Source organism: Apium graveolens, chromosome 9 (assembly GCF_009905375.1).
Source record: "Apium graveolens cultivar Ventura chromosome 9, ASM990537v1, whole genome shotgun sequence".
In the NCBI taxonomy this organism is placed as follows: Eukaryota; Viridiplantae; Streptophyta; class Magnoliopsida; order Apiales; family Apiaceae; genus Apium; species Apium graveolens.
In genome coordinates this window covers 215586457-215604530 of record NC_133655.1, presented here as the reverse complement: position 1 = coordinate 215604530, position 18074 = coordinate 215586457, and the positions used below count along the sequence as shown (strand labels likewise).

The window sequence follows — 18074 nt, the reverse complement described above, 5'->3', positions numbered from 1 at the left end:
TTGGTTTCTTGGTTTAGCAAGAAACAGAAATCAATTTCCACATCAACTGCAGAAGCAAAATATATTGCTGCAGGAAGCTGTAGTGCACAGATTCTTTGGATGAAGAATCAGTTACTGGACTATGGGTTAGAATTTTCTAATATACCCATTTACTGTGATAATCAAAGTGCTATTGCTATGATAGGTAATCCAGTTCAACACTCAATGACAAACCACATCAGCATTAGGTACCATTTCATAAGGGATCATGTGATGGAAAATACAGTGGAATTGCATTTTATCCGAACAGATCAATAACTAGCAGATATCTTCACAAAACCACTATGTGAAGCTACTTTTACAAGACTGGTAAATGAACTTGGAATGGTTTCAGGTTCTTTCTCAAAATCTGTTTAGTTTTTGTTCCCATGCATCAGACTTTATGATCAGTGTTTACAGATTGTCTTATCTCCATGTAATCTGTGCTTAAATTGTAATATAATAAATACTGATTGTTATCTGATGTGATTCTATATACTCTGATAGTATTTTGAATGTTCTGTGACTATTCAATCCAATGAGGATTACTTTGTTAGATGATGACTTAGTAGTCTTTAACAAACTGTGTATCACATGATTGAATTAGTTATTTATGTGGAAATCCATAACACAAGCAAACTCTGATTTTAATCTGAGTCAAATTTACTTTGTGTATCTTATTACTAAGTCACAAACTAGATTTTTGCTTCTTATCTATCAAATTCTGATGTCAGTAAATCTTAAGGATGAACTACATGCTTGATAAGCCTCACTTATCTGAAGAAAACAAAAGAAAAGAAAATTTGAAATCAGGTACTCCTTTGAGATCTAGAGTAATTATATGAAAGGGAAGACCCAAGTGCATTGATGGTATTAAGTAATATGCATTAAAAAAGCAAAATAATTTTTCTTGGTGACTTTTCACATTCTCTGATTGCTGGAGAAATATTCTGATAACAGCATGAGAAGACACTGTAAAAAGATTGTCAAAAGATGCATAAAATGAGCACAAACAGTTGAGGTGGACTCTTGCATAAATTTATTCTATAGTAGACTTCAAAATTAAAGACAGATTTTAAGCATTTTTCTTAGTTATGCCTTATTTCTAAGATATCTGAAGTTTATCATACTTTAATCTTTATCTGATTATTTGCAAATGCACACACTCTCACTCCATATGAATGATGAAAATTACTGTGGTGATTAAGTTGTTTCTGACAAACAGTTAAGTATTATTTGCATAATTTTTGAGGACAAGTTCAGATGAAAGTTCTCATGATTAAACTCTGAAGAAACCAATCAGTATATATGTGAAGAATCACAGAAACAGACATTCACTTTTTGAGTACAGAAGCCATGTTCTGATGACCGTTAAATTCTGATAATAGTCAAGTTCTGATACAAATCCTGATGCAAACTCTGATGCCTACATGTCACATTTTAATTACTTGACTTATTTTTAGTATTTACTGTAACGGTTATACTTTATCAGAAAATAAGTAAGTGAGATAAAAACAGTGATAATCATTTGGTTAATGGGTTGCTGTTTGTTTTGGTAACAATATGTGAGAAATAATTATTGCACGTTTACCGTGCCCACTCATTACTGTTTTGACTGTTTCCATGCTGCCAGGTGTAAAAAGTCTGTTCTGCTTCACAAAAATAGCCGTTGTCACGTGGAGTGTATAAATAAGAGAGTTAAATGATTTTACAATCTTTTACCTACTATTCTTATTTTCCAATCTCTCTTATTCTCTCTCACTCTCTAATATTCTCTGAAGCTATTTCTTACAGGCATTTTATCAAACACCTTGCAAACACAATTTTTTCACTTAATTTCTTACAGATATGGAACCTAAGGACGTTATTTTTAATGGATCCAAGTTCGTCCCCAACAACTACATGGCTATTCTCAGCAAGAACGATGCTCCTTCATATCTTCACTTCATTCAGGACTTTCTTGCTAACAGTGAGATTGGGTATGCTTTGACCCAACCACAATTACTCTCAGGAACACAGATACTGGAGTTTTGGAGGAGTGGAGTTTATGATGATGGTGGTGAAGCTGGGTCCCCAAGTATTATTTTTATAACAGGGGATGATGAGCTTCTAGCAAGTTCTGGAAAGTCAGCTCCAGTACACACTCCGGCTCAAATTCTTGGAAAGGAGGCAATGCTTAAAAAGTTTGTTGAAGAAGATGCTCCTGTTCCATGGGAAGAAACTCACAGAGGAGTTGAGTGGACCAAGAAGTGGAATGAATCTGACTTCATTCCCAGCTCAAAAGTTCTGACAGATCATATTGCAAAAGCTGATGAGTTGTTGACAAATTCTGACTTCGAAGCTCAACTTAAAGTCACAGCTCTCAGTACTAAATCTCTTCAGGGTCAACACTCCATTACTCATGAAAAGGTTAATAAACTTCTGGAAAAAACTGATAAGCTAGACATGGAGATCAAACTAGACAAAAAGAGGTTTATCAGACCTATTCAAGAGAAAGTTAAAGCTATTGAGAAAGTTCAAGAAGAGCAGTAGGCCCAACTGGCTGAGGTCCTACAAAATCAAGCTGCTCAACAGACTCAACTGAATGAGATCCAATCTTCAGTGGAACTTCTTCTCTCTCTACTCCTGCCAGATGATGCCAAAAAGGGGGAGAAGGTAGTTAAGTCCAAATGCTCAACTATCCAAGTACTGAAGAAGAAGGATGATAAAGGAGATGACCAAGGAAACCCTAGCAAGGGCAAAGGTCAAGGGCAAAGTAGCAAAGTTTCTTCATAGAAACTAATTTCTGATTCTAGCAAATCTTCTACACAGAAGAATTCAAGTTCTGAAGTTTTGAATGCTTAAGCTCTGATAGCAAGTTCTGATAATCAAAATATGATATCAAGTTCTGATGTTCTCATTCAGTCTGGAAGTCAAGACTCTCAGAAGTTTTTACAAACTCTGAAGCTTAAGGGAAGGAAGACTACTGTCTACTATAAGGATCCCAAGATTCAGACACTTGATGAAGAAATTGCTAGAAGATTATTTCTCAAACATAATCCTGGAATGGATTTAGAGACTCTAAAGGAGGAAGAAGCTAGATTTGCAGCTGAAAAGAAAAATCTTAAATCTAAAGCTTCTAATGCAAAGAAACCTCCAAGGCCTAAGACAAAAGGCACTGTGATCAAGGAAATGTCAACTTCTAAGGCTTCAAAGCCCAAGACAAGATCACAAGTTGAGATTGATCCCAAAGCAAAAGGGAAATAAAAGGTTGATGAACCAACAAAGATTCAGAAGAAGAAAATTCATTCAGTTCTAATAGATCCTGCCTATCAAGCTATAATATATGATGATGATACTCTGATAGAAGAGGAAGTTGAATCTTTGAAGAGAAGGAAGAAACTGAAAGAAACAAAGTTAACTACTGATAATGCTCAATCTACTCAAACTATGGAAGCTCAGAGTTTATCAAATTCTGAGAAGCTATTTTCTCAAGAAAATAAGGAAGCAGTTACAAATTCTGAACAAGTCATCAAGACATCAACCTCTGACAGAGCTCAAGTTGATTTGAACAAGATGACAGTTACTGATAAGAAGAAACTCTTATGGAAAAATGTTAAACCATCAGATCCTAAGAAAAGTCAACTGATATCTGATTTCATGACTGTTGGATTGAAAGCCAGAGAAGCAAGAGACGGAGCTGGATTAGGTTCTGAAGAAGCCAAGATCAAAACAAGAGTTGAAGTAATTACCAGATATCCATTTTTATTAACTGACAAACCACTTGAGGAAGTTACACAGAAACACCTTGACAAGGTTATATATGTTCAAGTGGTACTGGATGCTCATGATAAGAGTAATGTCAAAGAAAAGCTGATTCTATTTCTTGAAGATGGAAGAACATACAGAATGTCAGAATCAGATGTGCTGAACAAATCTCTGAAAGAACTTCAATTCTTTCATTATCTTTTGGAGATAAAGTCTGAGATTACCAGAAGATGGTCAAATTTCATCATGAAGACCATAAGGGATAAATCCAGAATCTCTAGATCAAGGGTTGCAGAATTTATTCCAAATATAGTTGAAGATGATGGAAGTGAAATTCCAATGAAGAAGAATTCTGCTAAACTTGAAGTTATTCTGAAGGAGAAATGTCTGTGCTATAATGAAGACTCATCTCATCCAAGAGTAATCAGACTTGGTGATGGATTAGAAAGAAATCACATCTCAGCACTTAGGACTGCAATCTACCAGATTGGAAGTCAAGATGAAGAAATGAAGCAAGTCAAGGCTACATTAGCTCAAGTCCTGAGAAATACAGAAGAGAAGTTGATATCAAACTTTGTCAAGAATCACTTTGGATTCAGATTGACTCAGTAAAATTGGTAAAAGATGCAAGGACTGTAAGTTGTAGTTAGTTGTTTAAATAAGCTCTCATTGCATTTGTACTTAAATATTTTTGACATCATCAAATCTATTAACTTGTATAATTTTCATAATTTACAAGTTGGGGGAGATTGTTAGATATATTTCTAATGTCATGTCTAATCTGTTGTGTTTAGTTTCAGAACTTAATATCAGGACTTACTGAAAATCAGAACTTACTGAAGTCAGAATTTATATCAAAACTTAAGGCCGTCAGGATTTATATCAGGACTTAAGTGCGGGTACTTTAGATATGGAATGCAGCTGATTTACAGGAGAGGATCTGGACTAAAACAAAAGAAGATATGCATGAAGAGTTGGACAAATAGAAGACTTATAGAAGATAATATCTGACTGATATATTATAGGAGACAGAATTATATTCCATATCAATTAGAAGATATCTTGTAACTGTATACTATATAAACACAGCTTAAGGTTTACACTATAGGTGTTATCATTCACGAGAACATTATTCATTGTAACCTAGCAGCTCTTAGTGATATTGTTCATCACTGAGAGAGTAGTTTAACCTACTTTGTAACAGAGCTTATTATATTGAATAAACTTGATTACGGTTACATACTTGTGTTCTAAATCGATCTGATTGTATCAACACTATATTCAACCCCCTTCTATAGTATTGTGTGACCTAACATAGTTTTTATAATCCTTCTGAGAACAAAGTGTTTGTTGCTCGGACCACTGTATTTTTTGAGGGAGAACTACTTTCTAAGAAAATCAGTGGGAGGGTAATACATCTCGATGAAGATCGAGAACCACATGATAACATTGAACCAGAGTTGGAATAAGATCAGGATGTACATCAAAATGTTGAAAGTAATCATGTCCAAGAAATACAGGTTATTCGTAGATCTAGTAGGATTCACCATGAGCCCGGGAGAAATTATGAATTTCTTTTGATTCAAGATGGTGATGTGATGCTTACGGATAATGATTATCCTCTCACCTACCAAGATGCTATGAACAGTTCAGACTCCGAGAGATGGCTAGTGGCCATGAAATCCGAGATGGAATCCATGTATCAAAATAAAGTATTGACTTTAGTTGATCCACTCGAAGGGGTAAAACCTATAGGGTGCAAGTGGGTTTTCAAGAAGGAAACTGACATGGATGGTAAAGTACAGACCTATAAGACACAACTAGGGGCAAAAAGTTTCAAACAAATTCATGGTATAGACTGTGATGAGACTTTTTCATCGGTTACTATGGTCAAGTCCATCAGGATTTTGTTAGCAGTAGTTGCTTACTTTGACTATGAGATTTGGCAAATGGATGTCAAAACTGCGTTCTTATATGGGAGCCTTGAAGAGGATGTATATATGATACAACCTGAGGGATTTGTCGATCCAAAGTTTGCTAAGATAGTTTGTTGCTTCTATCTGTTTATAGATTGAAACAAGCCTCAAGGAGAATGAATATTCATTTTGATAAAAAGGTCAAAGAGTTTGGCTTTATTCAAAATAAAGATGAATCATGTGTTTACAAGAAGGTTAGTGGGAGCCATGTGACATTCCTAGTATTATATGTAGATGACATATAACAAATAATAAATGGCATACCTTCTCTATAGGTTGTTAAGACTTGGTTGAGAAACAGTTTCTCGGTGAAAGACTTAGGCGATGCTACCTATACATTAGGGATCAAGATCTATAGAGATAGATGAAAAAGATTAATCGACCTAGTCGGAGTACATACACTGATAAAATATTGCATCATTTTAGGATACAAGAGATAAAGAAAGGATATGTTTCGATGTCTCATGGGATAGTGATTTCAAAAGATAATTGCCCTCTAAATTATTAGATGATAAGGGTCGTTTGAGAAAGCTCCATATGCTTTAGTAATTGGATCTATAATGTGTACATTGATATGTATGTATCCTGATGTTTCATATGCTTTGAGCATGATGAGCAGATACCAGTCTAATCCAGGTGAGGGTCACTGGATAATTTTCAATAATATTCTTAAGTACTTAAAGAGGACTAAATATTTATTTTTGGTATATGGAGAAGATAGGGAACTGGTTGGAGAGGGTTACACTGATACTAGTTTCTTAACCTAAATTATGGATAGACAAGGATGATTATGTGTCTATGTCTGGTTTGTGTTTTGTCTAAATATAAGTTATGTTAGCTGGAATGGTTCACAGCAAGAACATTGATGATTCTATAATGGAAGCCGAATATATTAATACTTTTGAAATAGCCAAAGAGACTATTTAGGCATGTCCTTAGGCGATATCACCTTATTAATGAGATTAATGATCAAGGAGATATAAATGTAAAGTGCATAGTAATGATAGTGTTGCAGAGCCACTGACTAAGGCTTTGTCGCAGTAGAAGCACGATGGTCATACTAGTTCCATGAGTATTAGATACATGGGTGATTGGCTCTAGTTCAAGTGGGAGATTGTTAGTGTTTGTGCCCTAGATACAACACTGTGATGTTTTAGTTTAAGACATTAGGATTATTAATGTTTATGTTCTATCAATTATTCTCTTTCTAATTTATTAATTCTTAATTTACTGCGATATAAATGTTAGATTAATAAATGTCCTTGGAATACGATATGCAATTCTATATCTCTAAGTATGTAACTTAGAAATGAGATTATAAGAATAGTATCAATATTCCTAAAGGTCCCTAGTCGAGTATTATTATTAAAGGACAATAATAATGCATTAAGACTGGTGTGTTTGTTGAGTGATGATCACATCTCATTGATCATAGGTATGATGATACTAAAGTCAAAAACACAGGCAGATGTATATGTACATGGTGCTGGACAGACCCAATGTGAGATTCTATGTCTTTTGTGTCATAAGTAATTCTCACAGTGATAATGATGTAATGGTCCTTAGACCTGAAATCATTATATTTCTATACGAGAATTAATATACATTGATTCCATTAAAAGTTATCCTTGACCGGGTAATGATAAAAGTGGACATTGGGTATATTATGAATCGTATGAGAAATATGAATGATCTAGATGGGATTTAACCCTCCTATTTTAGGAGTGATATTATTGGCCTCTTGTGTGAGCTAACTATGAAATGCGAGGCCACACTCAAATATTGATTTGATATGATAGTCTACTCATTGATCAAGGAAACTTGGATTAAACTATGATGAGGATGACACATTACATGCCTCTAGTTTAATCTATATATTTGGTTAAAGGGATTATATTACATTGTACATTATTCACGAAAGGTTTAATCGATCACCGATTCAATTATTATTACTTGGGTAGCAATGATGTATTACTAGATGCCGCTCATTGTTTATGATTTTAAATTAGATTTAAAATTCGTTGCCAACGTAATAATAACCTATAGGGTCACGCAATAAGAATGCTTTAAGGATTATTTAATTTGAATTGGATTTAAATTATATTAAAGTAATTCGAATTATTTATAATATTAATTAAGTATGACTTAATTAATTAGATAAATATTGATATTCGAATTTACTAATATTAATTATGAAATTCATTTATTAAATAATTAAGTGTGACTTAATATTATTCAAATAGGAATTTTGAATTTATAATAACTCCTAATTAGTTAAGAGTTATAATTCTTATTATACTCTCTATATAATATCTCTTGTGTGGCTGATTTTGGTGTGCAAGACTTTTACTAAAACCCTAGCCACCAAGAGAGAAGATGGAGAGAGAAAGAAGAAACGTGTTTGTGTTAGTACACATCTTATCCTTGTGTTCAAGCATTCGTGTGGATACCGATAGAGCGTAGATCACGAGAGGTAGATCACGAGAGCGGGATGCATGGTGATTGAACAAGCTTTGGATCTCCATTAGTCAACCAATTTGTAAAGCTTCTTAAGGTAAACAATCTGATCTATGAATTAAATATCTATTTTTCGCATGGATCCTGCGGTGGGTTTCGAAAACTCTGTTTTTTTACATTTTTAAATATTATTTCCGTTGCATTTATGTGCTCGAAACCCTTCAAGAAATAGTCCAGAAGCTAAGAAGGGAAGCTGATTTGAACATAAAAGTTGAGGCCATGTACTCAAGACTTACAAATGTGGAGAAATCAATGGCAAAGATACTTGCAAATCAGGAAGCTCAGACAAATCTGCTACAATAATTGGTGGATGCACAAACCTCAAACCTTGCTCAACTTGATGCTAACAAAAGGGGGAGAATAATGCAATCATTCCAGTTAGTAAGGGGAAGACAGCTAGTGAGGGGGAGAAAGTGCACATTCAACTCAGTAAGGTGATTATTCCAGAAACTACCTTCACAAAGCCACCAATGCTAGACAACATTGATCTGATACAGATTGCAGCGGCTGAACTAGAGATGAAAGAGAAATGGAAAAATATTGATGAGAAGATTGAGAAGAATTTTGGTCAAATTGCAAAACCAGATAAAGCAGTGAAACACTTCACTCAATTGAGACCAATCTCAATCAATGAAATGAGCTTGCAGAATTTGGAAAAAGGTCAACCCTCAGCAAGAAGACCTCTACAGGCCAATGTGATTTTATAGCCAAAGAAAAACTACTCAAAGGATTTAAGCAAAAATCCATTGGACCTAGTCTATGCAACTCCCAAGCCTGATGAAGATAAGCTGCTTGGTAGATCTATTGTTTATCACAAAGATCCAAGAGACTCAGTCTTGAAGAAGAGAATTGCTAAAGTTTACAGGCATGGCAAGTTGATCTGTGTGATGGTCGGACATCCACAATTTGCAGAAGCTAAGAAAGAAGAAAAGGTGAGGCTCAAACAACAGAAAAGGAAAGTTGCCTTAGATGCCAAGAACCAAGCTAAGAAGCCTGCAACCACAGAAACTGAAATGCCTGTTGTGATAGCTGAGTCTATAAATAAAGAAAAGCAAGATGAACCAAAGCAGATAAAAGTACCAAGACAAAAATTTAGAGCAAAGAGGAAGTTAAATTTTGATGAAGAAAAGGAAGAGTACATGTCAACGCAATCTACCACTACAAGTCAACCAACTTTGCCCATAATGGAGTAGGATGAATTCAAGGTTTATTCTGATATAAATTTCCATGGTGAACCCATAATTCCCAAGGATGAATCCATAGATTGGGAAAGCCTACCAATCTCTGATCTAAACATCCCAATCCCAACCAAACCAAGGAAAACAAAGAAAAGAGCAATCAAACAAGCCAAACCTGTTAGACTTCAATCCAAAGCCTTAGCCAAACCCAAACTAACTGTCAACAAGGGAGATCACCTCTACATCTGTGACATCAAGGAGTTTTCAGACCTCAATCTCTATCTGGATGAGCTAGATGAAGTAAGAGCTATTAATGCTCACAAGAAGCTTCCAGAGAGATTGGTGTTCAGATACAAGGGTGAAAAAAAACTAACTTGGCTTCTTCAAAGAATTCTCAATGAAGGCTATTCTGTCTTAGCGAAGATATTCTCCTCAATAAAGAAGAACTTTGGGTACAACATTGTTTCCAAAAGGGAGATACTGAACAAAATTGAAAAGATAAGAAATAGATGGAGAGACCCAAATGCACTCTCAAGAGTCTTAACTATCTCATACAATGGTGATAAAGTGCTTGAGGCCATACTGGATGATGGAGTTCAAGGATGAGAAGAACACCACAAGATTCTTCAGATTAAAAGATCAGCTAAAGATTTCAAGCAATAAAACTCTCATGGAGATGCAAGAAATGCTGGATCAGACTAATGAAAATGAATCTGAATTCTACAGGCAACTTCAACACCAGATTGAAGAGAACAATGAGAAACTGGGAAAGAAGACTAGAAATTCAAGGAAATAAGATAAATTTGCTCAGTCTAAAGGAGCACCTTGAAAATGGCTTTTAAAATATTCTATGAACCTTTCTCTGTATAATTTTCAATAAATTGCAGCACTTGTCAATTCTATCTACTATTAATTAGTCTCTATTTATAAAATGTTTGGTTATCATCAAGTTTCTCTTGATTTATGTCTACAATTCCAATAGACATAAATTGGGGGAGATTGTTAGGAATATGTCATAGGCTTGATGCTACGCCATAAGTGGGCTACTGTAATGCAAGTGTTACAAACAGCGTTACATTAGCTAAGAATTTTTTTTCCTATTATAACACCTCAAAATTAGTGTTACAATAGCTATAAAATATTGTTACAGAAAAATGCTGGTGTTGCACCACATGTAACACCAGCACCTAGTGTTACAATAGTTACTTTTTTAACTTTTAAAAATATTTAACTAAAATTTTTATTATAAATTAATATTAAAATTATATTTTGGATTATTAATATATCAAGAATGTAATATATATTATTATAAAATTTATTGTTCATAAATATAAGTCACTTTTTTAGTTTTTTATTTAATAAAAAAATAAAAATAAATAAAAATTATACACGTTTTAGTGAAAATTGGGCGGTATATTTCCCTCGTAATTGAAAATGACCCGTACTTTAGTGAAAAATGGGCGGTATATTCCTCCTCTCTGTCTCTTTTCCTCTTCCACTCACCCCCTTCTTCTCACTAGGACCCGACCCTGTTTCTCATCTCACCCCACTCGCATCTCTCTATTTTCCCTCTCCTCTCCCCCTAATCCTCACTCCTGACACACCCTCCCACCCAGCCGCACTTCTCTCATCTTCTATATCTCTCAATTACACACGAATCGAGAAACCCTAATTTTCTCTATAAGTTGTGCAAAACGCGTATACAGGATTCCCTAATTTTAGCTCTACAAGGTGTAATCGATATTCTAAAACAACAATCGAGCTCTATACACGAATTAATCGAGTCCTCAACACATATCGAGTCCTAAATTGTAAGTATTTTTCAGTTCATTTTCACTTCTTTGAAAAAATTAATCGGCGCTTTTGACAATACTCGGGTGGTTTCTGGTTACCAGAAGAGTTTGTGGACGAAGCATATTTGGGATTTTTAATCGAATGTGTGTGGAAGACTCAAGTCAGGACTCAAGGTTTAACTGGGTATATGACTTGGAAAGTAGAGCACCTTCTTCCTTGCTTCACCAGATGGTTGGGGAAAGTCCAGGTTTTATCTAGGGAGATTGATAATTTTTAGGTTTTATTATGCCATATATCTGACTAAATGTATTTTTATGTATTTTTCTAATGCTTCCAAGTGATGATAATCTTTGGTGATTGCAGATTCTGGTTGTGCACTGTACTCGCGAGGAAGATTACTTTTTAAAGGCCATTCTTGCACATTTTGTAAGTATTAGAAGTGACTATACATATGTGCACATATACAATTATGATTTAGAAAGCTCATTATCAATTTGAACTACAAATAATCTCATTCCTATATGCCCTCTCTCAGATTATCATTAAGAGAATACTTGAGGGTATTAGTACATACTGTTATAATATTAATAAACTGATTCTACTTGTTCTAATATAGAAAATATTTGATGTTTCAGCAGAATTTGCGTACCTTAACTAACTGTATTGTACAGGGGTTTACTCCTGCAAGCGTTTGACGACCAAATTCTATATCCTTAGTCCAATCAAATTTATCTCCTGCAATATTTTAAAAAGGTAAATGCTTTTTGGAAGTTTGAATAGGGGAAACTGTTTTCTTGGAATATAGGAAATAAAAATTTATCAGCTTAAGAATTCTCAACTTAAGATTTATCAGCTTAAGATTTCTCAGCTTAAAAAATACCCCGAAACTCGAGAACCCTTGGAATTGCTTGAGGGTGCTTTGAGGAGATCATATGTTTTAGTTAGAGTTGTCAAGATAGGAGTTTCCTTTACTTGCTTGCTATGGGTTGGAATATTGTTTATCAGTTTAGAAGAGCTCAAAATGAGATTGATCAGTATTTGAAGATTATTCCTCTAATTACTCTTGTCGATAATGCGCGAATCAGGGTATTTTTATATCATGATTCATTGTATTGTGTTTTTGTTTGTTATTTGATTTGTGTTTCTTCAGCTGCATTCTTGTTGTTTACTACATGTATTTTGTATGGTTTGAGTGATTTTCCCCATCCGACCTGGTTATTATATGTCTGTTGCTGGATTCTCATCATGTGTTTTTATATATTCATTTCTTAGTGTTGTAATGACCCTGGTCATATGCAGAACTTGAATGAGCTTGATTGTGGCTTGACATTGCATATATTAGTAGAATTTAATTTCTATATACGGATGAGTCATCTAATGTGACATAGGTGTGCCTCACATCACAGTGACACTTCGAATCACTAATCGGGTTCATGGTATGATTGATGGCACATGGTATGGTGTTTGACAAAGAACATTGAATTTAAAACAATAAAATTTGAAGATAAATAGGATATTCACTCCACTTTTAATCATATTTTTTTGGGAAAAGTAGAACTTGTGTGTCAACTGTGCAGTATAGTTTCACAACATGACAATATGGAAATTAGATTAGATAATCATATTTCTCTTAGGGACAACTATAGGAATGTAATGAGTCGGGAAGACAGCCTGCAAACATGACAAGAGCTTTTTTACTGATTTATGTTTTGTGGGTAATTTCAGAGATGTGATGCTTCATTGTTGCTGGACTCAACAAGGAGGACTCTGACTGAGAAAGAAACAGACAAGAGCTTTGGCCTCGGAGTGCCCTGGAGTTGCTTCATGTGCTGAAATCCTTGATTTATCTGGTAGAGATGGCATTGTTGTTGTAAGTTACCTACCTTTTCTCCTCAGAAAATGTATATGATAATTTGTTTCTATTATAAATCCTTTTAATTTATCTTAATAAAGGCTATTTAATCTTACAATCAAGAAATTTTAAAATAAAGTAGTCATGGAATTAATTTACAATACAAACCTATATACAATGCTAATTAACAATGGTTATTAATACAAACCAAGCCTATATACACTACAAATTGATAATTAACTATTGCATCCTCAATGCCAACTTATATACAAAATATTAATTGATGATTAATTAATGTGCTCTTAGTGCAAACCTATATACAATGCTAATTAACAACTTTTATTATTATTGTCCTGTCAAAAAAAAACTTTGATTATTAATGCAAAGCTCCGGTCTATGGTAATTAATTAGCCAGCAACAGAACAGATGAATGGTGAAGTTGAGAATACTAAGCTCTTCCAAAAGCATTGTCAAATTATGAATGGTGAAGTTCTGAATAGGTTCACCAAGACAACTTTGTTAATCAACTCCTCCTCCTCCTGCTATGACTGTGCTAATTAGTATTTCTTAAAACATGAACCCCACAAGGTCTAAGTTCACCTGTTAAAAATGGCTAGATTACCAGATATAAAGCACAACCGCAGATGTCATATGAAGGTATACTATTATTATTATATATAATAATTAGAAACCCCTTTTTTATGGCCAATATTTGTTATGTTTTGAAGAAAGAACATGTAACAGAAATACAACTAGAGGCTTTCCCAGAAATTTAGCAAGACAACCCTCAACTGAACAAGAGGCTCATCTGTGATTTCCTCATATCTCATAAACAACACCTGATATTCCAATTAGGTAATTATTGTGGAAACTGTGTTTTCTTCTGTCAGAGTATTAGATCTCTTAAAGCTTCCATTGTTAAATAGATTTGATTATTCACCTTTGTTTGAAACTAACCAGATTTAGACTGTTACTTGACTTTTGCTGCTTTTATACATATGTGTAATTGATTGTTTTGCTTCTATTTCAGCAACAGTAAATTGATATGATTAAGCAAACAAGGTGAGGCATATAAATGGCTCATTAGTATCCCCTTCAAATTGTATTGCCTTCGATTTTGTTGTAAAAAATATCGCATCCCATCATTAAATTCCCTTCCTGACCAAGAAGAAAATATCAGGTATTTTATACCCTTTATCTTCATGATCTCACATACATTGCACTGACATGCGGAATCACTGGAATTTATGCAGTTGTCAAGTTTCATAACTATATTTGAATCCCACATATCTATACTTTACATTCTTGAATTGACATGTCAACCTTCTGCTTATTCGGCTTGCATGTATAAGTTTAAAAACCATCAATTTTCATTCTTTCCTTTGCTATTTATATGCCTTTTTCTCATTCGTATTCCCTTGTGCAGATTCATGAACAATATCAAGAATGGCACACTATCACGTATTTTTAGCATAGTCATTTTCTTAGGTTTACGCCGCAGTCACCAAGCTTTAATAATGAATTTTACTGATCTGCTGATTCAACTGTTTTGAATTGCAGTTGTAATTTTACTGATCGATCAAATTATTGTAATTTTAGTTGGTTTTTGTAGTATTTTGGATACGTGTTGGAGATTTCATTTTGGTATTGGGATTGTTGCATACACAGAGCATGTATATAAAAATTTTAATATTAATTGTTTCATTTTTCTATTCTAGTATAAAGTATATTTAAATATAGTGTGGAATTATAAAATCTAATGATGGTTAATTACAACAAATTCGTGTTACAATAGATATAATATAGTGTTACATTAGGGTACAGGTGGGGCCCATGTGGGCCCCACTTATGCAATCTTGATCAAGCTATTGTATCACTCATTCTGTGTTACATTTGGGCCTGTTAGTGTTACAGTAGGTGCCTATTGTAACGTTTTCCTCTCTGTTACAATAGATCAGTGAAGTGTTACATTAGGGTGTCTATTGTAATGCTCGTATACGTAACGCCCCCTGGTGTTACAATAGACCTATGGTAATGCTTTTGGGGTCTATTGTAACACCATTTAGGCATTACAATAGCCCACTTATGGCGTAGCAGATTTAATTTAGTATTTTTTTAGCTCTCAACGGATGATTTACTTCAACATCCGTTGAGAGAGTAGCGTATGTCTTTATAAGTTTTGTAACACATTCCTGCATACTACAATACCTTAGAGATCTAGAAGTTGTGGATATTCAAAGTCATGTTAACTACTAGATTGATATACAAAATAGGTTGGCCAATTGTATATATTAGATGTCTTATAAATTTGCATAAGTGAAATGGAGTTAACTGTTATGAATGACTTTCAACGGATGATTCGACAAGGTTTCAACGGATGATCCAAGTCACATTCAATGGATGATCAAATGAAGTTTCAACGGATGATTTAACACAGTCTCGATGGATGATCCAATGAAGTTTCAACGGATGTTCTAATTCAAATTACAGTTGATAGTAACTTTACAGTCACATGGATTGATTAGATGCAAATGGAATGTGGCAGCCTATTTACAGGTTTTAGAGAACAAAGAAGCATTTCCATTTCCATTTCCATGCTTACTTGAAGAAAACCAAAGATACTGGATGGAGAAATGAAGAAGCATGTGATTAGACAAAGACCCATTTTGTTTTATTAGTTTGTCTTATTCACTTGTATCTTGGTAATATATAAACCAAGAGTAGCTAATAGTAAATTAATCAATCAACAAGAGAAATAAAAAAAAAGTTGTATCTGTGAAGAATTTCCCTGTTCCTTGTAATTCTACTTGTAAGCAGCTATGTGCAAACCTTGCATCACAGAGTTCTCGATCTTATATATATTTCTGGTGGAAAAGTTCAATCCACTAGAAAGTTTTTAATACTTGTGTTTAATTACTTTGTGTTTGATTACCTCAATATTTTCATTCCGCACTTTTGCTTAATCAAACACTGTTATATATTTGAGATAGAATATAACTTGAAATCGAAAAAGAACCAGAATTACATTCAACCCCCCTTCTGTAATTCTTTCTTAGATTGTTTGGGAATAACAAAAATCTATTCAATAGAAGATTAAATTCGAAAATGATATTGACATCACTAAATTTATAAAAAAAGTCATCTTTAAACTGAGACCAATAACCTATCCAAAATGGAGTAGATTTAGGTAGAAAACAATAACCTATCCAAAATGGAGTTATTTCATTCGCATGCATGTGCAAGAATCATTCCCTAATCCTGCGATTTTATTCTTCCGATTTCTTATTTCATCTTAATCCAAATAAAAACATATGAGACGATGTCCCCTCATGTTATCTTTCAAAAGAAATAATATAACGCATTATTTCCCCTTGTTATAGGCAAAATTTGGTAATAGATCATTTTGGGTCAAGAATGGGTCAATTGAAATCAAATTGGGGCAAGAAAATGAAGGCTTAGATTTTAGGCCGGAATGCATGAGGGGATGACGTGCCCTAAGATTAGAACGCACCCTCATTGAATGAAATGTAAGATATGGACTATGTTTGGGTTTAAACTACAACACAAGAGAAGTGGACGCGTCCTAGGGGTTGGGCGCACCCTAGTCAAGTGGAGTGCATTACATGGCTTGTTCAGATGAACAGGCTTGTCCTTGCTCAGTACAAGGCAAAGGGCTTGTCCTCGCTTCGGGGTTGTCCTCGCTCAGGACAAGACAAAGGGCTTTCCCTCGCTCAGGACAAGGAAAAGGCTTGTTCTCGCTTAGGACAAGGTAAAGGGCCTATCCCCGCTCAGGATAAGGCAAAAGGCTTGTACTCACTTTGGGCTTGTCCTCGCTCAGGTCAAGACAAAGGGCTTGTGCTCGCTTCGGACTTCTTCTCACTCAAGACAAGGCAAAGGGCTTGTCCTCGCTCAAGATGATGCAACGGCCTTGTCCTCGCTCAGGACAAGGCAAAGGGCTTTTACTCACCCGGAACAACGCAACGGGCGTGTCCTCGCTCCGGACAAGGCAAACGAGCTTGTCCTCGCTCAGGACAAGGCAAAGGGGCTTGTCCTCGCTCATGACAAGGAAAATGGCTTGTCCTCGCTTAGGACAAGGTAAAATATTTGTCCTAGCTTCGGATGAGGCAGAATGGGGAAGCTCAGGACAAGACAAACATGTAGATGTTCTGGACAAGGCAAGCTTGAAGGTGTTCCACAAAGTCGTAGAAAGGATGAAAGTTATTTTTACTAATGTATTTTGTTGTAGGTACTCTTTGAAGAATTCCCTCCTTGAGTCGGTCAAGGAGGGATATGTTCGTGAAAAGCTTGAAGACCTCGAGGGGTATGCCTGATGATTAAAGGTATCCTCCTATATTCAACGGGTATCCTCGTTGGGGATGCGAGGTTAACATTGGTGTGTGTTTTGGGAGTTCTGTTCTTGTATTCAACGAGTGTCCTCGTTAGAGAACTTTATAGTTATCCTGCACTTTCCACCCAAAAGTTTGGGATCACATGTCCTGATATCTGGTGGGTTATCCTCATTCGGCGGACAAGAACGTGTCCGACATTTGGGGTGAAGCGTGGTTATACACACGTTCGTAAATCAAGGGAGATAGATGTAGCGGAGTGTTATCCTTGCGTAGGAAGATGCACTATCCGTGAAGTCTTACGATTACGAACGGGCCTTGGGCCTTCGCGGTTGGGCCTCATAGTTGGATATTCCAAAAGTTAGCGGAAGATGGAATCTGGAAGGACTTCTACCGGGTCTTGAAATAAGAAGTTTAAACCCATTAAATTTCTTATTCTCCAAGAACTACGTCAGGTTTGATACCTATATAAAGAGTATGTAAGAACATTGAAAAGGGTTGGAAGTTGAGAGCTAAAAAAGGGGTCACCACTAACCGTAATCAATCTCGGCCACCAATTAATGTACAAACACCACACACCGCTTAATTTCCGGTAAACAACCATCATCGTAGATCTTGTTTTCAGCGTGAAATCTCAAATTTTGTT

The 18074-nt window shown here is 35.1% G+C and overlaps 1 long non-coding RNA gene across 9 annotated transcripts; it reads left to right on the top strand.

The window, feature by feature from the left end:
- The first annotated feature begins 10900 nt into the window (after nt 1–10900).
- LOC141686949 (uncharacterized) lies at nt 10901–14794 on the top strand. 9 transcript variants are annotated; one of them, XR_012560863.1, is made up of 7 exons: nt 10901–11247; nt 11332–11477; nt 11594–11656; nt 11902–11983; nt 12956–13100; nt 14113–14262; nt 14509–14794. It is a non-coding gene; the product is annotated as an uncharacterized LOC141686949 (long non-coding RNA). The 9 variants fall into 9 exon arrangements; XR_012560866.1 differs by having other exon boundaries at nt 14336–14794; XR_012560865.1 differs by having other exon boundaries at nt 14113–14427.
- Nucleotides 14795–18074: the final 3280 nt, after the last annotated feature.